Source organism: Dipodomys merriami, unplaced genomic scaffold (genome assembly GCF_024711535.1).
Source record: "Dipodomys merriami isolate MVZ:Mamm:240054 unplaced genomic scaffold, mDipMer1.0.p SCAF_2258, whole genome shotgun sequence".
In the NCBI taxonomy this organism is placed as follows: Eukaryota; Metazoa; Chordata; class Mammalia; order Rodentia; family Heteromyidae; genus Dipodomys; species Dipodomys merriami.
In genome coordinates this window covers 8510-33464 of record NW_027203669.1, presented here as the reverse complement: position 1 = coordinate 33464, position 24955 = coordinate 8510, and the positions used below count along the sequence as shown (strand labels likewise).

The window sequence follows — 24955 nt, the reverse complement described above, 5'->3', positions numbered from 1 at the left end:
CAACAAATAAACATACGATGAAAGTGAAGGTCAGGAAGTAGAGCTTCCAATAGGATTGGAAAACCTGAACATGAGTGTTGGGGTTTGTCATTTTCTGTGAGGCTGAAAACATTTATTTCATGTTTAAGTGCTTCGTGTTTGGGGACTATATATTAACCTATGTGATTGTTTCTTCATTGATCACTCCCTTTATCTGTAATGATCTTGTCTGTTCTAATTGGTTTTAATCAGAACTCTGTTTTATCAGATGACAGGGTGGATACTCCTGCCTTCTCAGAGGATGAATTTTCCTGGAAGATTCATTTCCATCCCTTTGCTCAGACTTGTGTTGATCTGTGACTATGATTTGAGTGTATTATAGAAAACACATGAGTGGATCTTGGTTTTTTTTTGCTCCAATCTGGTCCGCTAATCTTTTACAGGACCAGACTTGGCCCCATTGACTTGTTTCTGTGAATCAATCCAGCAGTCCAATTATCTATATCTCTATTCCATCCCCACGTCCCAATTATTTTTTTGACCAGTCGTGGGACTTGAACTTAGGCCTGGACTGCATCACTGAGTCTCTTTGTGCTCCAGGCGGGTGCTCCATCCCTTGAGACAGAACACCACTTCTGGCTTTTTCTGAGTAGTTGATGGATTCCTCCTGGAAAGGAAGAGGAGTTGCCCTTCTGTGACTTAGATCTGAAAACTCCACTCTATTACTTCCCATCATATCACTGTGAAGCTCTTCAGTCAGAAAATCATGTGCAAAGGTCATCAGTGCATGCTGTTCTTCCTGTTGTGTCAAAAGCACACATCCACTCTGCCAGTGCCTCTGCTTCTGCCCATATAATCCATATATGGACTACAGACTCTGCTACCTGGGGTTGACTGTGAACTTCATCCCATGGTTAGAAATTTAATGTCTCCAGGTGCATTTCCCTTCAACTGTAATTTGAGGAATGTGGTAAGTTCATAGGAATGTCTAATAAAGAATATCCTGTGAGACATTTATAGAAATCACTGTTTCTCTAAAGGACATAGAAAGACATTGAGTTCATGGTTTCCTTTAATTTAGGACATGTCCTGGGACATGGACTCAGGGCTGGGATACTGTGTCTTAGATATTATTTTTCTCCCTGCTAACACCCTACTACTTGAGCCACATATGTACCTGTGTCCTTTGGGTGGTCAGCTGGAGGAAAGAGTCCAGAACTTTCACATGGCCTGGGCTGGTTTGGAACGTTCCATCTGATTCTGATGCTATCTGCCCCCAGGACTTCACTTCTTCCACCTGATAGCTAAATCAACCTCAGTTGCAAGGAAGCTTTGCCATTTCACCTTCAGCCAGAATGGAGACTTGGTTTCCCTTCCATCCATTTCACTAAGTGCCAAGTTGAAGAAAATAAATACTTGTGTACATGGAATTGATAATCAGTTCACTGCTCCCAGTGAACACAAGTGTACTCAGCTCACCATGTTCTTGCTGCTCATCTGCTTAGAGAGCTGGAATTCCCTCCAGACCACCTGTCCCAAGCAGGACTTTTTTTTTGGCATGGGGTGTGGAGTGGGGAGAGTTAACACCTCTGGATGGTGAGCACTGATTGGTTCATCCAGGAGATTGACCCACAGGAGACTCTCATAAAAACCAAGGAGCCACCATCCTCCAAAACCATGAAGCTGAAGACAGAAAGCCCCACAGCATGAGAGTCCTGCTGCTGGCTCTTCTGCTCGCATGGACTCACATGCCCAACAGAAATCTTAGAAGTCTTCCAGGTAACCTGAATATGGTGATGTGTCTCTGTGGGGAAATTGGTTTTCTGACAGTCAGTGTGTCTATCTCACATTGCGTCTGTGCATCGATCACAATTTATTAATAAGTTGCGCTGATTGTCCATAGTCATCCAAATCATCTTCCATTTTGAATTCTTCCTTTGCCATTCTGCAGTAAATATAAAAGATTATTAAGAACATGTGGACAGGGGCTGGGAAGGTGGCTCAGTGGTAGAGTGCTTGCTTTGCATGCATGAGGCCCTGGGTTTGATTTCTCTGCACCGTATAAGCAGATAAAGCTGGAAGTGATGCTATGTCTCAAGTGGTAGGGCGCTAGCTTGAACTGAAGAGCTGAGGTACAGCACGTGGCCCAGAGTTCAAGCCCCATGAGTGACAAAAGAAAAAGAAAAAGAACATGTGGACAGCATGATCTGTGATTTTTGCAGTGTTATTTCATATAGGCTTAGGTATTGAATTTTTATAATTTTGTGCATGTGTTACTTTCACTCACGGGTCTCCTTGTGATCATGCCAAAGAGGCCTAGAATCTCTCCCTGAAAATCCTCATCCTGTCTAGCTCTCTCTCTCTCTTCCAATTTATTAATGCCATGCAGCAAGAATCAGAGACTCTGAATACTTCCAGTAAATTCTCTTTTGAAAGAAGCAAAGTCTGGTAGCTCAGAGTCTGGAGAGAGAACTCTCCAGGTCATTGCAAGCAGGTTACTTGAACACCTGAGTGTTTTGGGAGCAAAACTGAAGATTCATGCTTTAACATGCCTGATGGGGTGTTTCTTATTCAGCCAGAATATTGGTACACATAGACCCTCACAGCTGATAATGAAGAGCAAATCCTGGAGGGTGTACAACTGAGATACTTAATGCTCTATGTCTGCACTAGTAGAGAACTTGATGTCATATGCACAATTGCTTATATCAAGGAAGCTGGGCTTCCCCCACAAAATATACACTCATACCCTCCCTGGTCCCCGTAACTGATCCATCCCCCCAGCAAATTTACATTTTAAATTTAATAAAATAGTTAATAAATATGAAATTGACTCATTTGCTATTGACCATTCTCTTTAAATTCTAACATTTAAACAATCACAAACAAGGCCACACTAAAGCTAACAGTACATCCATTTTCATGGCAGCATTGTTTACCATAGCTAAGATATGGAAACAACCCAGATGCTTCTCAGTAGATGAGTAGACCAAGAAAATGTGATATATATATATATATATATATATATATATATATATATATATATATATATATATATATATATATATATATATATGTGCGTGCACGGGCGTGCACACACGCACGCACGCACGCACACATACACAATGGAATTCAATGGTTCCATCAGAAAGAATGACACATGCCCTTTTGTAAAAAAAAAAAATGGAAAGACTTGGGAAAAAATCACATTAAGTGAAGTAAGCCATACCCAAAGAATAGGTCCCATGGTTTCCCTCATTTGTTAGTCCTATAGTTAAATAGCTATGAATAAGATTGAAATGAACTCCAAGGTATGAGAACAAGAGGGTTTTGTTGTTTTAAATGTACTGTATGAAGTTATTTCTTTTTTCTTTTACTTTTTTTCCTTCGGTTTATTCCTCAATCTCTCTCTCTCTCTATTCTCCTCTCTCTCTCTCTCTCTCTCTCTCTCTCTCTCTCTCTCTCTCTCTCTCTCTCTCTCTCTCTCTCTCTCTCTCTCTCTCTCTCTCTCTCTCTCTCTCTCTCTCTCTCTCATTGTGTGTGTTCTGGAACTGGGGCTTGAACTCAGGGCTTAAAAGTCTACCTTGCCACCTTTCTCCCAAAGCTGGCAATTGACCCATACCTCTGATTTTTGCTGGATAAATAAATGGTGATAAGAGCCTCACAAACTTTTCTGCCCTGGCTTTCCTTCCATTGTGATTTTTAGATCTCCGTCCCCTGAATAGCTAGGAACACAGTCATGAGCCACCAATGGCCCAGTTCTACTTTCCATTAATTGGCAGTTAGTTATGATATACATAGTTCAGATTCATACTTAATTTTTTTTAATTGTTACTATAAAGATACGGGTTACAGTTTCATAAGTCGGGTAAAGAGTACATTTCTTTTTGGTCAATGTCACCCCTCCCTCTTTCTGTTCGGCTTATTTATAGTGAGTCTATTGTAACCTTCATTCTTAAAGACTAGTTTATCTTTACTGCTGAGCCCTAATTTTTCGGAATTCACTCTTAGCCCTCAGGTGTTCAATGAAGTCTGTTCACTTTGGTTGCCTAGAAACCTGATGTTTCAGCATAGCTTGAGCTTTGGGGATTGTGTCACTTACTACTCAGGTAGTTCCTCTTCCAGCTTTGTGGAATTACCTAGTGCTTGAACAGGGTATTATTCAGATAAAGTCACATGGGCACATCTGTAGATTCTTGGAACATTTTACTTACATAGCTGCATCTTCTGAAGTTTTCTGACTTTCATGTGGTAGCTGCTTCAGCCTTCCCTGACTCCAGACATTATCCCTGACTTATTTTGCCTGTGAGAGTTCTGTTGGCTTTAGGTTCTCCTCTGTGTGTTGTGGTTTGGAACTTTTCTCTAGGCAGAAAGCACAACTGTAGGGTTCACTTTGTTTTTCTTTTCTCCTGGACCAAAGTCTTGTTCTGTCTTTTCTCCAGTCTGAAAATAGTTCTTTCTTCTATTTTGTCTGGTTTTCCAGTTGCTGTGTAGGAAGGCAAGTGTAATACAAGCTTATTTACTTTACTGGAAAGCAAAAGTTCTCTCCATAATACAGTATTTGATATAATATAGTTAAATTACTTGATGTACTTGTTGATCTAGCAAGAGATGTCTAAAGGCAAAACAGAACAATTATTTTTGAAACATATTCATTTTTGTAATGTATATTGATTCCCTTACTAAGAATCAGGATAGTCTTCTAGGACAAAGTTGAGCTACAATTTGTATACTGTTTCTTTTGCAATATGACACTGTATTGAGAAATAATATTTATGTTTATACTATAGAATCATAGTTATATTTATACTACATAATCACAGTATATTGTAATACACAAATAAAGAATAGTTCCTGGGCTGGGAAGGTGTCTCAGTGGTAGAGCGCTTGCCTTGCATGCATGAGGGCCTGGGTTCAATTCCTCAGCACCACATAAGCAAAAAGAAAAAAGCCAGAAGTGGTGCTGTGGCTCAAGTGTTAGAGCGCTAGCCTTGGGCTGAAGATCTGAGGGACAGTGCCCAGGCCCAGTGTTCAGGCCCCACGACCGGACCCCCCCGCAAAAAAAGAATAGTTTCTGTATGTATGAGGCTTACCTGAGGGTGTTCCTTCATGCCAGTTTGTAGCCACACCTTTGTGTCTGTTCTCAGCCCTTGCCAGCAATTGATCTGTTTCTGACTATAGTTTCCTCTTGTTTAGAAGGTCATGTCACTGAAACTTTTTACTCTACTCTTGTGTAGATCCATACTTTTTATTTTGCTAGTTCTGTGGCTTGAACTCAGGACCTGGCACCATCCATGACCCTTTTTGTACTCAAGGCTAGAGCTCTTCCACTTAAGCCACTGTACCACTTCCAGCTTTTTCTGAGTAGTTTATTCGAGACAGGAGTCTCATGGACTTTTCTGCCTGGTCTGGCTTTCGAACTGCAAATCTCCAATGTCAGCCTTTTGATTAACTATGATTACAGGCTTAAGCCACAAGTGCCCAGCTAGATCTATCTATCTATCTATCTATCTATCTATCTATCTATCTATCTATCTATCTATCTATCTATCTATCTATCTAGTAATGGGGCTTGTACTCTGGACCTCGACACTGTCCCTCAGCTCTTCAGCTTAAGGCGAGTGCTCTACCACTTGATCCACAGCACCACTTCCAGTTTTCTGGTCGATTATTGGAGATAAGAGTCTCATGGAGTTTCCTGCCTGGGCTGGCTTTGAATCTAGATCATCAGATCTCAGTCTCCTGAGCAGCTTGGATTACAAGCGTGAGCCACCAGCACCTGACTAGATCAATACTTTTATATTTGAAATGAAATGAAAATTTAAGACTGCTTATCTTATTAGCCTTCATCCTAAAGTATTTTGTGTTTGTAGGCAAAAATGGCTCAATTTTTAAAAAATAAATCACATAATAATAAAGCAAAAATGTCAATGAACCTTTCTTTTGTGCTTATACATCTCCCTTTTGTAGGAGAAACCACTGCCAAAGCGAATGAAAACTCCTTACCAGTATCTGTGCCATTTGATATCCTCTCCACCTTCTCCCCTGCTGTTGAGAGCACAGTGAGTAAGAAGTGCAAACTGCCTTACTCCCTTTCATTCCTGTCATGGGTTTCCATCTCTTTCCATTCTTTTCCTGCAAAGTCATGGGACTGCATATTCAAGGGTGCTAGATATTTGAGCATAAATCACTTCTGAGTAGTACAGTAAAAGCTATATATAAACTTCCCCTAAAAATATAGGAATATACATTGGAGAGTTACAGAAAGACCATGCACATAACATTTTATGGACCAGAAATTCTGAAGGTTTTTTTGGCCTTAGAAAATATCTGCTTTACAAAAATATTTTTTCTGATAATTTTTCTTTTTATTTTTTTTGGTCATGGGGCTTAAACTCTGGGCCTGGGTGCTGTCCCTGAGCTCTTCAGTCCAGGCGAGTGCTCTACCACTTGAGCTATAGCACACTTCTGGTTTTCTGGTGGTTTATTGGAGATAAGAGGCTCACGGGCTTTTGTGCCTGGGCTGGCAATGACCTGTGATTCTCAGATCTCAGCCTCCTGAATAGCTAGGATTACAAGTGTGAGCCATGGATACCAGGCTCTCATAATTTCATTTTTAAACAGAAGGGAAGAATGATCATTTAAAATGAGAGATACTTACACAACTGTACATGATTAGAAACATTTTAAGAGAGCACAGAACCTAAGTATCTTTCGTACATAAAGGTAGGTAGCTTGTGTGTGTGTGTGTGTGTGTGTGTGTGTGTGTGTGTGTGTGTGTGTGTGTGTGTGTGTGTGTATGTGTGTGTCCCAGTCTTGGGGCTTGAAACCAAGTCCTGGGTGCTGTATCTGGGCTTACTTCCTCAAGGCTACTCTCTACCGCATAAGCAGAAAAAAACCAGAAATGGCACTGTGGCTCAAGTGGTAGAGTGCTAGCTAGTCTTGAACTGAAGAGTTCAGAGACAGTGCCCAGGCCCAGAATTCAGGCCCCATGATGGACAAAAAAATACAAAAAATAAATTAAAAGGCCATACGAAAAGATGAAGTCACAAAACAAACCCTGAAAATAAAAGCAACTTGAAACCTGTGACTGAGGCACAGGAAGTACTGCTAAGAAGGATACATTGTTGCAAATATGGCCAAGTAAGATTCAACCATGGAGGTGAAGGGGGAATCAGGAGGTAAAGCCAGGTACAGGATGCTTTTCTCTTCCTTTTGTGAATTTACCACATTTGTATGCACAATTCTTTCCTTTTATTCAGGATTCCCTGCACTAGGATCACTGGGTCACAGGGCATCTCTCCATTCTCTTTCACTTAACTTGGTGGTGAAAATAGGAGCAACTCATGGTCAAAATCCACTTCTGGTAGGAGTTACCAGTAGTCACTACCATCGATGAGGTAAAAGAAAACATCAACATTTCCTATTAGGTCCTCATCAATTGCTTTGTAATCAAAAGTGATGAAGGGTAGGGGCTAGGGGAGTCAGCTCAAGTACAAGATCCCCTGCAGAGGAAGAGGGATCTAGTTAGTAGCTAGAGGCTCTCAGTTTGAACTCTAGTACTTCTGTTTAAAAACCTTTAACTAGGGGCTAGGAATGGGGCTTAGTGTTAGAGTGCTTGCCTAGCAGGCATGAAGCCTTGTGTTCAGTTTTTCAGTACCACCTAAAAAGAAAAAGCCAGAATTGGGGCTGTGGCTCAAGTGGTAGAGTGCTAGCCGTGAGTTAGAGATGCTCAGGGACAGTGTCCAGGGCCTGAGTTCAAGCCCCAAGATTGTTTTCTCTCTGTCTCGCACTCTCTATGTAGACAGATAGCCAGATAGATAGATAGATAGATAGATAGATAGATAGATAGATAGATAGATAGATAGATAGATAGATAGATAGAGAGATAGATAGAGAGAGAGAGAGAGAGAGAGAGATAAAATTTCTACAGATAATCTGTTACAGATATAGATAGATCTGTTATCTTTAGCAGATAGATAATCTATAGAGTTTATCTATCTATATCTATATCAATTGGTATCTAGTTGTCATTTATATTCATGATTTCAGGACATCAAAGATTTACTCAACATAACCTCATTACTGCTTGTATTTCAATCTTGGGGTGTGTGTGTGTGTGTGTGTGTGTGTACCTACACATGCATGCTGGGGCTTGAAGTTATAGATCTGTGCTCTTGTGTGGCTTTCTGTTTTGTTTTTGTTTTCTTTCTCTCCTTTTCTCTTTCTTTCTTTAGGTGCTAGTTCTAGGCTTGATATCATGGCCTAGTTCCAGTCCCTGAGACTTTTACCCAAGGTAAAGCCACAGCTCTACTTTGGCTTTTATTCTTTGGTGTTGTGGTTAATAGGCAAGAAGAGTCTCATAGATTTCCCTGCCCAAGGTGGCTTTGAATTGTGATCCTCAGATCTCAGGCTTCTGACTATCTAGAATAGCAGGAATGAGCCACCAACGAATACCTAGCTTTGTTTGGCTTTCTGGGTTTCCATAGTACTCTGTCACTTGAAGCAAACCTCCAGCTCGGCATTTTGCTGCTTACTGGAGATAAGACCTCATTCATTTCTCTGTGTAGTCTAGCTTTTAGCATTGTAAATTTGCTGCACTTGTTGTGCGTTGACATCCTTGATTTCTTACGTGGAATTGTTCATAATCTCATTGAAGAAGTCTTGTGTGTGATGAATTGTGTGATTTTGGAGGTTCTCTATCTTTGATGGTTTAATTACAATGTGTTAAGTGATCACAGTTTGTTCTACTTGAAGTCTATTGGGCTGCTAAATGCTTGAATATATAGGCTCATGCTAGAAATCAAAATTGGAAAAGTTTTGATCATTACTCCTTCCTTTTTGTGTCGTGGGCCTTGAACTCAGAGCCTAGCTCTGTGCATGAGTCTCTCTGTGCTCCCCCCCACCACTTGTCAGAGTTGATCATTTCCATTTTGCTCTGTTCACATGTGTTCTGCTTGCCAAAATTTGCTGCTGAACACCTCTAGTCATTTATTTATTTCAGTTATTTCTTACAAGTTTTCACTTTTGTGAATTCCTGGTTTTACTGAAGATCAAAGGTTGGGCCTACATATAACCAGGAAATGATACCTGGAATTTGTGTGAGTGGCTCAGACCCCTTTAATTCTATTCTTACTGCCTTATCCTCTTTCCTGCAATCCACACCAGTGGCCAGTTGGGGCTTTCTTACAACTAGTTGACCAAAGCACAGCATTGGATCTAGTTTACTCCCAGTTCTGCAGGCTTTCTCTGAAAGATGGCCTCTGAAATCTTAGATTTAGAACTCTCTTGGCTTTCCATGCTTTCTCCTCTCTCTGTACCACACACACACACACAGACACACACACACAGACACAGACACACACACACACACACACACACACACACACACACACACACACACACACACACACACACACACACACACACACAGACATTTAAGCCATGATTTCTTAAGTAGAACTATCTTTTGATACTTTAAATAGTCCAAAATACTTGATGTGGCACAAAGTAAATAGTTCATATTTTCTTTTTGTTGCCAGTCCTAGTGCTCCATCTCTTTCTTGGGTGCTATCCCTGAGCTTTTGTGCTCTACCACTTGAGCCACAGTTCTACTTCCAGAATTTAATGCTTATGAAGGCCCAGGTTTGATTCCTCAGTACCACATAAACAGAAAAAGCTGGAAGTGGTGCTGTGGTTCAAGTGGTAGGGTGCTAACCTTGAGCAAAAAATGCTCAGGGACATTGCCCAGGCCCAGAGTTCAAGCCCCAGGACTGGAAAGAAAAAAAGGAGGTAAAAATCTCACAGACTTTCCTGCCCAGGCTGGATTTGTACCATAAACCTCCTATGTAGCTAGGATTTCAGGTATGAGTCTTAGGTGCCCAGTTTAGGCATCCTACTTCAATAAAGCTTCCTCAGCCATTACTTGTGCAGAGCTCCTATCCCTTGTTTTTCAAGAACTTATTAAAGGCTTTGCCACATTCTTTAGATTTGTTGTCATTACATTTCTATTATTATTACTTCCCCCCATCACTGCCTCACTCTCTCTACCTTTCTCTCTCTCTCTGCCCTCTTCTTTTTTTCTTTCTCTCTCTTTCTCTCTCTCTCTCTCCTTCCTGGTGGGTTTTGAACTCAGGGTCAGGATGGGGTATCATTGGCTTAGTTCTTTTTTTTCTCAAATATGATGGCCTATCATTTGAACAACAACTTCAATTCTGGCTTTTTGATAGTTAACCAGAGATAAGAGTCTCATGGATTTTCCTATCTAGGCTGGCTTTGAACCACACTCCTCAGATCTCAGCTTCCTGTGTCACTAGGATTAGAGGTATGAGCCATTAGTACCCAGTTTCAAATAATATCATTTTTAGTTTTTTTTTCCTGAAGTCATTCATAGCTAAGAAACAATGATGCTAATTTTCATTAAGGAATTAAGCCTCTTCAAAGCCCCTTAAATTCCAAATGTTTTTGAGTTTTCATGCTTTCTCTGAAACCTATGGACTCGGCAAAGTATATATGTGTAAATTCACATTACCCCATCTGCCTAGCCCAGCTTGGCTACTGCCAACTTGCTTATTCTCCCTAACATTTGGGAACGGTGCTTTCTGTGGAGCTAAGATGTGCAAACCAAAGGATTCAAGCATACTCGGTAAGGATAAATCAGCCTTCATGAGGCCTCCTGTCCATGGAAGACCCATGCTGCAGGGAAGAGTTTGTTCCCAAGAAGAAGGGATGCAGATTGGAAAGAATGACCTGGTGTGCTGTAATTTGCACTGTGAATTTTATTGCTCTTTTGAAAACCACAACCACACAGATAATTGTTCATGAGGCCACTGCATTCACAGCCCATCTCCACTGATATTTTTTGCCAGTTGTGGGGCTTGAACTCAGCCTGGGAACTGCCACTAAGCTTTTTTGCTCAAAGGTAGAATTCTGCAACTTAAACCCATCACTACTTCTGGCTTTTTCTGTTTATGTCACACTTCATGCATGCTAGGAAAGCACTCTACCACTAAGCCACATTCCCAGCCTTCACTGATCTTTTTATGCATTCCATTTTTCACATGTTAAGTAGAAACCTTGTATATCACCAGGAGCAGAGAGGGACTTATAGCCTGTAACAGACCAATGCAATCAAAATAGTTACCTAGAGGGTGAAATGTGTTTCAAACTTAAATTTTAAAAACCCTAATTTAATTAGAGTTGGGAAAAGGATTTCCTAAAAAGATGACCTCTAAAACAACAGGCCTTGCTTCAGGGCTTATTAATGTTCAATGTCCTATGGTGTAGGGTGGGGCCATGGTTTTAAGTCACAGATTTTGCCCCAAAGGATTTCATAGATCCATAGAATAAAAGAAATTCTCAGAGAATGATGAGAGACTGAATCATTAAATGCCAGTGGTTTAGTACTAAGTGTTATAAATAAAATAAAGAAGGAATTACTCAGAAAAATGAATCTATGCACAGAAAATGGGCAAAGCAGTCTTAACTGGGTAATGAGATGAGAACTTGGGGGTGTGCCCTGCTTGGGATGTGAGATGATTGGGAGAGACAAAGGTATGCAGTCTTGACTAGAACATGTATTGAAACATGTATTCTAAAATCTAACAAACCTGGTCCAACAGTGATGCCTAAGCCACCTTAGAGTGGCTTCATCAGTACATCCAAACCATGCCCAGCCACAACCATCCACTTTAGCATTGGTTCATCAACTTATGCATTTGTGGTTCCTTTGCTATGGACCAGGGATGGAGCGTGCAGACCCAGGGCAAAGTCAGCAGATCCTAGATGGCTGCTTCTGAACATACCCTGTGGTTTGTTGATAACTGGCTTACACTTACATCCAAGACAAGCTCCTTGGCTGTAAGCCATGGAAAGATGACTGAGGCAGGAAAGTCAGAAGGAAAACAGTAAGTCTGATCATGGAAGTCAGGAATCTTCCATGTAGGCACAGTACCTAGGCCCTGGGTTCAAGCCTCAGGAATGGCACACCTAAAAAAAAATAATACAATAGTTGTAGCTAGTTTCAGTGACTGTAGTATTTGACCACACCTAGTGATTAATGTGGAGACTAAGAACAAAGTTTGGGCAGTATGCTTGCTTCTTTTTCCTCCTTTGGTGATATTCCACACTTTCCAGGCTTTAAATGATCCATTCCCCCTGGTAATCACCAAATGCAATTTCTAACTCAAAATGCTCTTTCCCAGGCTTGGGGACTTAAAGGCCTGTCTACTAGACAGCTCCAGTTAGCCAGGCTATCTCTCAATGGTGAAGCAAAATTATTTGCCTAAAACAGAATTTGAGATTCCTTTCCCTGCTTGCTAGAACATTTCTCTTCCTACCATCTTCTCATTGTAATAGTTCTACCATCTATCTTATTATTTGCTTCAGCCAAAAGCCTACATCATCTTTGGAGCAAGTTCTAATGTCTCATTTTACAAAACCATTTCCACAAGCTGGGCACTAGTGGCTCACACGTGTAACCTTAGATACTTGGAAGGCTGAAATCTTAAGGTCACAGTTCAAAGCCAACCCCTACAGCATAGTCAGTGAAACTCTTATCTCCACTTAACCACCAAAATGGCCAAGAGTCCAGCTGTCACTCACATGTTCAGCATTACTAGAGTGAAAAACTAAGTGAGATTGCTAGGCTTTGAATTCAAGCCCCAGTACCAGCAAAAAGAAAAAGAAAAACAATAAACAACAAACACTACTTCATCTACTACTTTTACTCTATTGTTGACATTCTAATCTACACTGACCTGTACTAAACAATGGCCACACAGGGCTCCTGGCTTTCACTCATCATTTATTCTCCACATTGCCACCATGGTGAACCTTGAAAAGCACATATCACATAGTGATACCTCCTGCTATTATCCACAGTGGAAAGTTCTAGAAGAAACCCACATTGATTGCCCTTGCTTATATGACCCTATGTGACCAGACTCTTCTCTGGGTCATATGCATCTGCCACCATCCCTCTTCACTCATTTCATTCCAGTGACACGCAACCTTGATGTTCCTCAAAAACACCAAGTCTCCCACCTCACAACCTTTGCTCCAAGTGTTCCCCTCTGCCCAAAATCATCTTTCCCCAACTCTTTCCTTCATGACTTGTTTGCGGAACTCACACCTTAATTCATTAGTCACCATTTCCAGGAAGCCTCTTTTATATAGTTTTTATTTTGTCGGTCGTGGGGCTTGAACTCTGGGCCTGGGCATTGTCCCTCAGCTCTTCAACTCAAGGCGAGCACTCTACCACTTGAGCTACAGCGCCACTTCCTCCAGGAAGCCTCTTTTGATCATCTTAAGGTAGCTGCACCCAAGGTTGTGGTTGAGGCAGAACTTAAATAACTCCATTTCTCCATTTTCTTTTGTTTCATAGTGTTTGCCACTGTTTGGATTGGGGGGGGGTCATGGGGCACGAAATATGGGCCTGAGCACTCTCCCTCAGCTCTTCAGATCAAGGCTAGCACTCTACCACTTGAGCCACAGTGCCACTTCCCACTTTTTCTCCTGATGTGATGCTGAGGAATCGAACCCAGGGTCTCAAGCACTCTACCACTGAGCCACCTTCCAAGCCTGTTTGGATTTTTTAACTGTTTCTTTGTCAGTTAGTATCCTCATCTAGAACATCAGCTCTATGAAAATGAAGTTTTTATACATTTTAATTCCAGGCCATTCCTAGACATTAAAACAGAGCTTGGCTCCAAGTTTTCCTTCATTAAATAGTTGATGCAGGGCTGGGAAGGTGGCTCAGTGTTAGAGCACTTGCCTTGCATGATTGAGGCCCTGGGTTTGATTCCTCAGCACCACATAAGCAAAAAGCAAAAAGCCGGAAGTGGCGCTGTGGCTCAAGTGGTAGAGTGCTAGCCTTGAGCTGAAGAGCTGAGGGATAGCGCCCAGGCAAAGAGTTCAGGCACCACGACTGGACCATAAAATCAATCAATCAATCAATAAATAAATATTTGATGCATCACTGCCAAAGATGGTGGATACCGATGGCATGAACTTTCATAAAATCGTTGAGCATGCTGGCATCAATTTACCTCTCTGTCTGAAGATGAAGTTAATATACTATCTCTTTCAGAATGTAATGGGAGTCATTATAATCAACGGAGAGGCTCAAGTCTTTACCAATCATTGTGACACAAATATTAGAATCTATGGGCAGGGAGCCATTTGAAAGTGGTAATCACAAAATAATGGAGAAAGAAATTTGTTTTATTTATGAACCTCCTGAGATCTGAGAAAGTGGGCAGAAATAAAATACTCCCATTTGCAATCTAAACATTCATAAACACAGTTCACACTAAATAAAATTGCACTAACATTTTAACTGACATCAATAGACATTTTGTTAAGTGTTTTGTTTTTTGAGCTCATTTATATATCTATGGTAAGAAGACTCCCTTCCATTTGAATATTTTAGTGGATATACTTTTCAAATGAATGTCAGTGCTACCTTCTGTGATATCACCCTGGACAGAAGCCTTTTGTTGATAACATTGGGGTATCATTATAAGCTTACACTATTATATCTGAGTAGGAAATAGCAATGCACTGTGAAATTATAAAGGCAAACTTTCATGTGCATCATACTGCTTTTTTTCCTCCTCTCTCCTCTGTTATGAATCCCTATGTAGGACACCCGGCTGGTTCCACTTTGGCTCCTAAGGATTTGACAGGACCCGCAAAAATAAGGGAATGGTTGGGGAAGCAGGGGGAAGATATTGAAGGGATGACACAGATCAAGATGCACTGTAGACATGAATTGCTTGGTTTTTGGTTTTGATTTTTTTGTTTTGTTTTGTTTTGGTCATGGGCCTTGAACTCTGGGCCTGGGTGCTGTCCCTCAGCTCCTCAGCTCAAGGCTAGTGCCCTCCCACTTAAGCCAAAGCACCACTCCTGGCTTTTTTCTGCTTATATGGTGCTGAGGAATTGAACCCAGGGCCTCATGTGAGTGAGGCAAGCAGTCTTCCAATGAGCCACCTTCCCAGCCCCGAATTGCTTGTTCTGAATTCCAAACATTCACTACATAATCTAAAGATTAAGAAAACTGAGGTCAGGGGTGGTGAGAATTGTGAAATGGGAGACATGGTTCAAAAGGCACTGCACCCAGGAACTGCTCTGCTGCATGGCCGCATCTCTGTACAACTACCTAACTAAAACACACATAGACACAGACACAGACACACAGACACACAGACACACAGACACACACAGACACACGCACACACACACACACACACACACACACTCTCTCTCTAATAGTGAAAACGAGAATGAAAAACTTAAACCTGGGAAAAAGGGGTACAGTCACTTCGGGCTCCTGATCAGAGTAGAGGTTGATTTTAAGGGGTGCCCCTAAATTTCTGAACTGGGTGATTGTCCACCTTGAAAGAATGAACTTGTGTCTCTGGGGGTTTGGGTTTTTAATGCAGGACATGCAGTACACAGAAAGGATCCCCCAGTTAACTAGGAACCACCTTCTCTTCCGCTGCCCTGTTCACCTGCTGCCAGCACCAATAAGCTGGGGAAGAAGAGGACCAGCTAGCCTGGAGGGGCCCAGGGCACTGACCTGGAAGCTAAGACTGTGTTTGTGAGCTGGAGCCAGTGGCTCACCCCTGTAATTGAAGCTACTCAGGAGGCTGAGATCTGAGGATCTCAGTTCAAAACTAGCCGGGGCAGGAAAGTCCATGACATTAATCTTAAGCTAACCACCAGAAAACTGGAGTGGTGCTGTGGCTTACAGTGGTAGAACATGAGACTTGAGCAGAAGAGCTCCAGGACAGTGCCTAGGCCTTGACTTCAAGCCCCAGGACTGACTAGAATAAAAATCATCTTTGATGTTTGTGGAACTCAAATTCAAGGTCCCAGTTGATTGAGTGTGTCTGGTTTTACAGGGCTCCAGCAGGTAGAAGAATTACTATATTGTTCTTTTTTTGACAGTCCTAGGGTTTGAACCCAGGGCTTGGGCACTGTCTCTGAGCTTGTCTCTGCTCAAGATTAGCATTCTATTACTTAAGACACAGCGCCACATCCTGCTTTTGCTGTTTACTGAGGAACCAAACCCAGGTCTTCATGTATGCCAGGCAAACACGCTACCAGTAAGCCACATTGTGATTCCTGAAGAATAATTAGTATAATAATAAGTATATTTATAATATTTTTATACTTACATCATTATATTTCATTTACTATTGTAGCATGTATATTTTATCTATTATATATAACATTTATATTTATTTGTATATTTACTAGATATTATATAATATATAATGTATGTATGTTATAGAATATAATATGTAACATATTAATACATTTTATAAAAATGTTTTATATCATTGCACTTATAGCATTAATATAGTAATTATATTTATAATTCTAATATTTTGTAATAATAATTATTATGCTGGAAGAAAAACTGGGGGGTCTCCAGAGGACAAGAGGGCCCTGAGAATTGAGAGGGGACCCACTGGGCTCCTGTGCTTCCTTCCCATGAGTGACCATCACTGCTTGTGTTGGTGTTTGTGTGTGTGTATATGTTCTTATGTTTTTGTCAGTGTCAGTACTGGGGCTTGAACTCAAGGCCCTGCATAATGTGGCTGAGCTTTTGCTCAAGGCTGGTGCTCTACTATTTGAGCCATAGCCCCACTTCTAGCTGTTTCCAGTGGGTATTTGGAGATTAGATCTCATGGATTTTCCTGCCAGGGCTAGTTTCAAACTACCATCCTCAGAACACACCCACCAGAGTCAGTAGGATTACAGGTGTGAGCCACCATTGCCTGGCCTGTGTGTTTTGTGCTGGTACTTGGGCTTGAACTTAGAGCCAGGGCTTTGAATTTGTTGAGCTTGTTTTCTCAAAACCAACACTTTGCCCCTTGAGCCATATCTCCACTTCAAGTTAAGTGTCTCAGACATTCTTGTCCAGAATAGCTTTGTACCAGGATTCTCAGACCTCAACCTCATGAGTATCTAGGAATAGAGTTATGAGCCACTGGCACCCACTTTGTATATTTCTTAAATTAAATCCTGTACTCTCTCACTCCCAACCTTCAAGAGCTTCTGTTTCAGAATAAAATCCAAAGTCTCTACCATAGTCTAAGGGAACTTATCTTGGCTAGTGGTTCTCAAATACATCTAGAGGGCTTCTTTGAAGCAGGCAACACTGGACCCTAGCCCCTGACTAAACAGGTCTGGGCTGGACCTGCTAAAGTTCCTGGATGAGATCACTGCTTCTGGGTGGAGACCACACTTGTAACTCATTGCTCTGCACAAGCTGCCCACTGCCTGTCCTACAGCAAACATATCCTCTACTCCACACACTGATTGTGATGTAGCCACACTGGTTTACTGACTCTAAGACAGGCCAGACACCCTCAACTTTGAGCTCATGACCCTACCTGATTCTGGGGCCTGGGTGAGTTGCCTTGATCTCCTAAGTCACTTTACCACATGACGCTTTTCTGAAATCATACCTCACTGTAAATTGCCAACACTCCTCCCTAGCACATCTCTCAATCTATTTTTCCATCATATATTCAAACATATTTATACATTCTCCACCCTCCCCCACCCCCACACACTAAAGCATAGAACTTCAAAACAAAGTTTTTCTTTTCTACTTGCTACAGTGTCTAGAACCTAATAAACTCAATAGATAAAAAAGAGTGAGATGGGTACTAGTGTCACACCTGGAATGTTAGCTATTCAGGAAATTGAGATCTAGAATCACTTTTTCCATTTATTTCCCATTTTGATTAAAAATTAACCATTAAAGAACTTTTAAAAAGAATCAAAACTTCCTTATTTTCTGCAGGTTTCCTTCACTCCCTTTCACCTAGTCTACCTCAACCTGTGTCCCCATGGGAGCTTTGGCATCTCAGAAAATGTTCAGTGCCCCAGACCCTAGTTAATTTCAGACAGAATCCAGCATTACCTTTAGTCATGTGGTGGGCAGAGCAGAAGGCATCTACCATGTGTGCTACCCAACACCTCTCATCCACACCTGTGCTACTTCCATACTCCCAGCCACACGAGCACCACTGTGTCACCATTGCTTACACTGGCCTAGGCATGGGCTTCCATGGTCATCAGGACAAATGTTCTGAGAGCTATTTTACCTGCAACAGGTGACATTTCCTGATCTGGGTAATCACTGGCACTGGAGCAAACCAGGGCCATGGCACTGCAGGATGCATCTCTCTGCAGCAAAACTTGGGGCCCTTCCTTCCCAGACACAATGGAGATCCTGGACAAGTCCCCTAGATGATTCCATGAATGTGTCTCACAGCCCTCATCTGTCAGAAATGAACAAAGAGGACAGAATTGTTCAAGTTATTTTCTTTCTTCATAGAAGGGTGCACTATCATCCTGCCCCCCAGAGCAAGGCAGCACACCAAATGGCGGGATCCACTTGGTTTTCATCCCAACCCAGGAATGATATTGTGCCTTTTCCTGTTGCTCAGAAGTCAGGATCACATCTTTGTAAACAATCTGTTACCAGGGCAATAGGTCACAGAAGGAAGACAGAAGGCATTATAACCATCAGTTCACCATCCCTAGCCAGGAGGCAGTGTATTTTGGGAGGCCATTGCTCAAAAACAAACACCCTTTTTACCTGCTAATGAAACTGCAACTCCACTGCACCCCATCTTTCTCATTATAACAAAAACTTAGAAGAAAAAGGAAAGAGTGTTTTGGACTTCTTGCCAGGACTGGCTTGAAACCACAATCCTCAGATTTCAACCTCTTGAGTAGTGCCAAGCTTTTCCATGAGACAATTCTCTCAAATTAACCACCAAGAAAGAAGCAAAAAGAAATAGACAACATTCCAGACCTTGAGCTGAAGATCATGGACAGCACAGCACACATGCCCTGATTTCAAGCCCATGACCTGCACATCATCATCATCATCATCATCATCATCATCATCATCATCATCATCATCATCGACATCATCATTATAATGTGAATTAAAAAAGTATAAGACCCTATTAAGAATATTAAAATTGAGTGAGTCAGGCATTTTTTGGTGGCTGACATGTAATCCCAGTTAGAAGCATGAAATCTCAGGATGGTGGTTAAAAGCCCACCTGGGCAGGAAATTCCATGAAGCTCTGATCTCCAACTAACCAGCAAAAAGCCAGAAGTAGAGCTGTGGCTCAAGTGGTAAAGCAACAGCCTTGAGCAAAAAAGCAAAATAAGTGACCAGGCCCAGATACATAGGGTAGGACAACTAATAATTAATTAATTAAATACAAATACATAAATAAAATCAGAATGGAAGATGAGCACAAAGCGCCAATTCCAAATCTTAAAATGAGCAGAGAATTGGTGGCTTACACCTGGAGCTCAAGCTACACAAAAGACAGAACTTGAAGATCTCGGTTCCAAGGCAAACTAGGCAGAAAAGTCCATTAGGGATTTGTGAATGTGTATGAGTCCTGGGTCTTGAAGCCAGAGCTTGAAATAGAAATATGTTTCTTAAAGGTAGCACTCTACCACTTTTTCTCTTTAGGGGATTAAATGGAGATATATCTTACGGACTTACCTGCCTGGGCTTTCAACCTCAATCCTCAGATTTCAGGTGCTGATATAGTACCCTCAGCTTCTTATCTTCTATGAGAATTTTATCTTCCATGAACTGCCAAAAAGTAAAAGAAGCGAGAAGTTGATCTGTGTGGCTCAAGCCACAGAGACTGCTTCCTTTTAGGGAAAACAAACAACAAAAACCCTCATACACAGTGGCCCTGCCCTGCTTTCAAACCCAGGAAGTTATCAGGCCCTATGTTCAAGCCCTAGGACCATCACCAACAACAACAAAAGAATGACTCAGGGACAGGGACTAGGCCCAGAATTCAAGCCCTAGGAACAGCATCAAAAATAAAAGAAAAACAAATTCAGAGACTGTGGCTAGGCTCCAGAGTTCAAGCTCTAGAACCAACACCAGGACACACACACACACACACACACACACACACACACACACGAGAAATGAACAAAATAATGAGAAGATGGCAAAAAAAGAGAAAAGTCAATGAAATATTTTTAAGTAGTAGCTCATGCCTATAATCCTAGCTACTGTAGAAGCTGAAATCTTAGGATTGTAGTTCATAGTCAGCCTGGGCATGTGTGCCAGTACTGGTGCCTGAACTTGTGCTGTTTTGCACAAGACTAGAACTATACTACTTCCAAACACTTGGTGATTAATTGGAGATGAGAGTCTCAACAACTTTCCTGCCCAGGCTGCCTTTGAACCACTATCCTCTGATTTTAGAGCCTGGGTAATGTCCCTGTCTTCCCATGAGAATCTATTTTTTTGGTTGGTCATGGGGCGTGAACTCGGCCTACACACTGTCCCTCAGCTCTTCAACTCAAGTCTAGTGCTTTACCTCTTGAGCCACAGTACCACTTCTGGTTTTTTGGTGGTTTATTGGAGATAATTGTCTCACGGACTTTCCTTCCCAGGCTGGCTTTGAACTGCAATCCTCAGATCTCAGCCTCCTGAGTAGCTTGGATTACAGGCGTAAGCCACTGGCACCCAGCTTTCTTTTTATTTTTTCTTTTTTGTGGGTGATGGGGCCCGCTCTAGCTCTGGATGCTGTCACTTAGCTCTTCAGCTCAAGGTAAGCATTTTACCACTGAGCCACCTTCCCAGCTCCCCCATGAGACACTTATCAGCTATGAATTACCAAATTTGTTTTACAAAGCCAGATGTTGAGATGCATCTCAAGGTTCAGAGCCTGTCAGCCTTGCTCAGGACAGGGGAGAGACTCCTGCACAGTGATCTTGCCCTGATTTCAGGTCTAGGAAACAGTCACCACTCCCTGTGTCCCAGCCCTAGGACCGGAACCAAAAAATAAATAACTCCCCCGTTTTCACTGTATTTGATGTTGGTATAATTTGTGAAGGGGAAGGGGAAGGGGAAAAACAAATTTTTTAAATAGGGATACAGGTGGACCTATTGCAACAATGAGATGTACAAGATATTATGTCGAAAAATGAACTTTACAGCTTTTGCCTGTGTGTGTGGGGGGGAACGGGGGGGGGGGAGGGTGGAGAACATTATATAAACAAAGCCATCAATGAAGCTGTGGCTCAAGCTGTCACAGTCTGCTAGTCTTGAGAAAAACAATACAAAAAATGCTTCATTCATAGTGGCTCTGCTCTGACTTCAAGCAGGAGAGTGGCCATGTCATGAGTTTAAGCCCTAGCACCAAAAATGAATGAATGAATGAATAAATAAATAAATAGAGCCAGAACTTTATCTGTGGCTCAAGCCATGGAGACTGCTAGTCTTGAGAAAGAAAGGGAAAAACCTCAGACACAGTGGCTCTGCCCTGATTTTATGACTAGCAAAAGTTAAGGCCCTATATTCAAGCCCTAGGACTAGCAATAAAGAAAAAACAAAACAAAACAAAAACAACAACAACAAAAACTTGGCAAAAACTCTGCAAAAAAGCCCAAGTCCTAAGTTCAAGCCAGAGGATCAGCACCTAAAATAAATGCAGAAAGAAAGACAAATGCGTAAAGAGCCAAAATTTGAACTGTGTCTTGAGGTGGGAAGCCTACTACGCTTGAGAAAAAATTAGGAACAATGACCAGCCCTTGAGTTAAAGTACTATAACAAGCTCCAAAACAACCAATAAAACTCAAAACAAAAACCTCAGAAAGAATGGCCAGGCCTAAATAATAAGCTAGATGACATGAACTTACAAAAAAGAGAAAAGGAATAAAAAATTAAGTGAAAAGGAGGGCAAAAATATTAGAGGCAATTCAAGATTTTAAAAAATATGGTTCATACCTATAATCCTACCTGCTCAGAGGGCTGAAATCTGAGCATTTGTGTTTTGAATCCAGCTTGGGCAGAAAAGTCCATGAGAATTCTTTTCATTTGTGCTATTCCTGGGCTTGAACTTGGGGAGTTTTGCTCAAGGGTAGAGCTCTACTGCTTCCTACCTATTGCTGCTTAATTGGTGAAAAACATCTCATGGATTTTCATGCCTAGGATGGCTTTGAACCTTGGCTCTCAACTTTCAAGACTCTGTATCGTCATCTTGGCTTCTTGTAGTACTCTTTTCCTTTCTGTATTTTTTGTCAGTTGTGGGGTTTGAACTCAGGACCTGTGTGCTGTCCCTGAGGCTCTTGTACTCAAGGCTTGTGCTCTACCACTTGTGCTATAGCATCACTTCTGGGTTTTGAGTGGTTAATTGGACATAAGAATCTCACAAGGGAACTGGAAAAGTGTCTCAGTGGTAAAGCGCTTGCCTTGCATGCTTGAGGCCCTGGGTTCAATTCCTCAGCACCACATAAGTAGGAAAAAAAGCCAGAAGTGATGCTGTGGCTCAAGTGGTAGAGTGCAAGCCTTGAGCTGAAGAGCTGAAGGAAAGCACACAGGCCCAGAGTTCAGGCCCAAGACCGGATCCCCCCCCCCCAAAAAAAAGAAGCTCAGGGACAGTGACCAGGCAGAAGAGTTCAAGCCCCAAGACCGGCAAAAAGAAACAAAGAAAAAAGAAAGTGAGTAATTAAGCTGTGGCTCAAGGTATGAAACCTGTTAGCCTGGAGAAAAAAGGTAAAAAACGTAAAGAAAAATTTAAAAATAAATTATTCCCAGTACCACACCTTCCAGTGCACTTTTCCCTACATCCTTAGTGTGCAGACAACCAGGCCAATGCCCCTGCTATATCCTATGTCTCAATGACAAAAATTTCGATTATTTGAAAACTGCCTTCCAAGAATTGCCACATGGGACCACATGGGGAATTATTGACCACATGCAATTATTGACCTCAAAAATATTTATTAACATGATTTCTTTGATTCTTGTGATTTTTCTATGTCCTTCTCATCATTACTTCCCTAGCACCTAGCAAATTACCTGGAATAAAAATAGAGAAACATGTCTGCTTACTGAACATCTGCATGTATATTTAGAATACTAAGCTAGTTTCAATGGGGTCATCAACACTGAAGATTTTTTACTATGAGCCTCATACTTTGGAAAAAACAAAACAAAACACATTTTATCCTCAAGAACTCTACATTTGCCAGTTGCCAGTCACTGATACTGTCATCCTAGTTACTAAAGGGAAGGAGGTGCTTGTGTTGTTCAAAAATATTGATGTTATAAAGATAAGGAAAAGCTGATAAATTATTATAGACTAAAAGAGATCAAGTATACACAACTACATATAATTCATGATCATGTATTTGTTTTTAGAGAAAAAAATTGATAAGGACAGAATTGAGCCAATTGGCAAAACTGGAATATAGACAAAAGATTAAGCAAAAATATGGCATTGTGATTAATTTACTGAAGTTGATAACTATACTGTGGCTATGTAATAATGGGACATTTTTGTCCTGAGATCAAGATTAAAATATGTAGGAATAGAGAACTACGAAATATACAATTTAATCTCAAATGTATGTCCACAAAGAGAACATACATGCAAGCATAAGTGATTAAGCAAATGAAGGAAAATATTAACCAACTGAATTTGCATAAAAATCACAGAAATAGTTTATATTCTTTTTGTAACTTTTCCTAAATTTGACTATTTTTAAACAATACTAGATTGAATAGTGAAGAGATGCACTTGAACTGCAGAAGATAAGTTCCTGAGGATTGTTCTGAGAAGGCTTAATGGAGAATGCATGCATTGGGGGATAAGAATAAAAGATCAAGTGGTACCATATGAAAATTATGGAAATCCAAACATTCAGACTACAACAATAAAGTACCAAGAGTAAGAAAATTCACAGATACAGAAAATAACTCAGGGCTACTGTGGATTGAGGGCTGAATGGTTTAATGGCCCCAAATTTTTGTTGAGGGTGATGGATATGTTTTGGATACGATAAAGGTGATGGTTCTACAATACTGGAAATGTACTGAATGTCAATGAATTGTGGTTATAATAATAAATGTTATTACTATTTCCCTATAAAGAATAAAAAATCATCCCAGTTTAGAGGCTACTGTTAGCAGGAAACTCCCTGACATTATATATTCACAGGAAACTGTACTCTTTATTTCTTACATTCAGTAGATTTTAAACATGTATTTCTTTATGTGTTTTTTTCTTCTTTTAAGGTAGAACTTTGCTAGCACAGGCCGGCCAGGAATGTGCAATTCTGCTACTTTGTTCCTTGAGGAATGTCTTTCTTCTACACAAGACATTCCATAATAAAATTTATTATCTAATAACAAAAGCAACAAGATCAAGTGTTACGTTCCTTACCCTAGGACTTAGGAGCAAACAGGACATCCTGACTTATATCAGCTCCCTCTGTCCAGAAAGCATTGTGTGCCTGGTGCTTACTGGTTTATAGAATGTCTCCTGAGCCTGGGAAAGATAGGCATAAAAGGAAAAAGCATCCCTTGTCCTGTGCATGAGCAGGCAACCGAATATATGTTGTATTAAATATTTCTCTGGATATAGAACCTCCCTACCCCTCTCTGACCTTAGATATGCATATAGCTCCCAAGTCACCAACAAAGAGCAAGGCTTTGCCCAAGGCTATTACTTCCGTATGGTAAATGGTTACTATCTCAGTTTTTAATTCACTGAAGTGTCACAAATAAATGAATCAAAATCACCAAGAAGTAATAACTTACCCTGGCAAGTTTGTCTGGTTTGCAGGAGATGTACAGCTGGGAAAACAGCTCTGTTATCCCTTCAGAAAAATCTTCATCTCCTGAAAAAAACAAAGTCTCACATGAAAAATATTCCAGCAAAACTGCTGAGGTTCACAAGAAAGGTAAGAAGGAAGAGGAGTGAAGGCAGCAGAAGTATTCATAACAATTTAATGAGCATGGAATATGAGTGCTTATACAATTTTTTTCCTTTCCTTCTGAGGGTTTTCTGATGCATTGTTATCATTATCCAGTCTTTCAGTTAATGTCCAATTAAGACAAACATTTCTGACACTTTTCTTCCACCACTGGTTAAGCTGAAGCTACAGGTGC

General features: G+C 41.1%; 1 long non-coding RNA gene across 1 annotated transcript; it reads right to left on the bottom strand.

Moving 5' to 3' along the window:
* Positions 1 to 1580: 1580 nt before the first annotated feature.
* Positions 1581 to 24678, bottom strand: LOC138835067 (uncharacterized). Its single transcript, XR_011374413.1, has 5 exons — positions 24605 to 24678; positions 19535 to 19627; positions 18105 to 18281; positions 4194 to 4465; positions 1581 to 1924 (listed from the first exon to the last, which is right to left on the bottom strand). It is a non-coding gene; the product is annotated as an uncharacterized lncRNA (long non-coding RNA).
* Between the last annotated feature and the right edge of the window lie 277 nt (positions 24679 to 24955).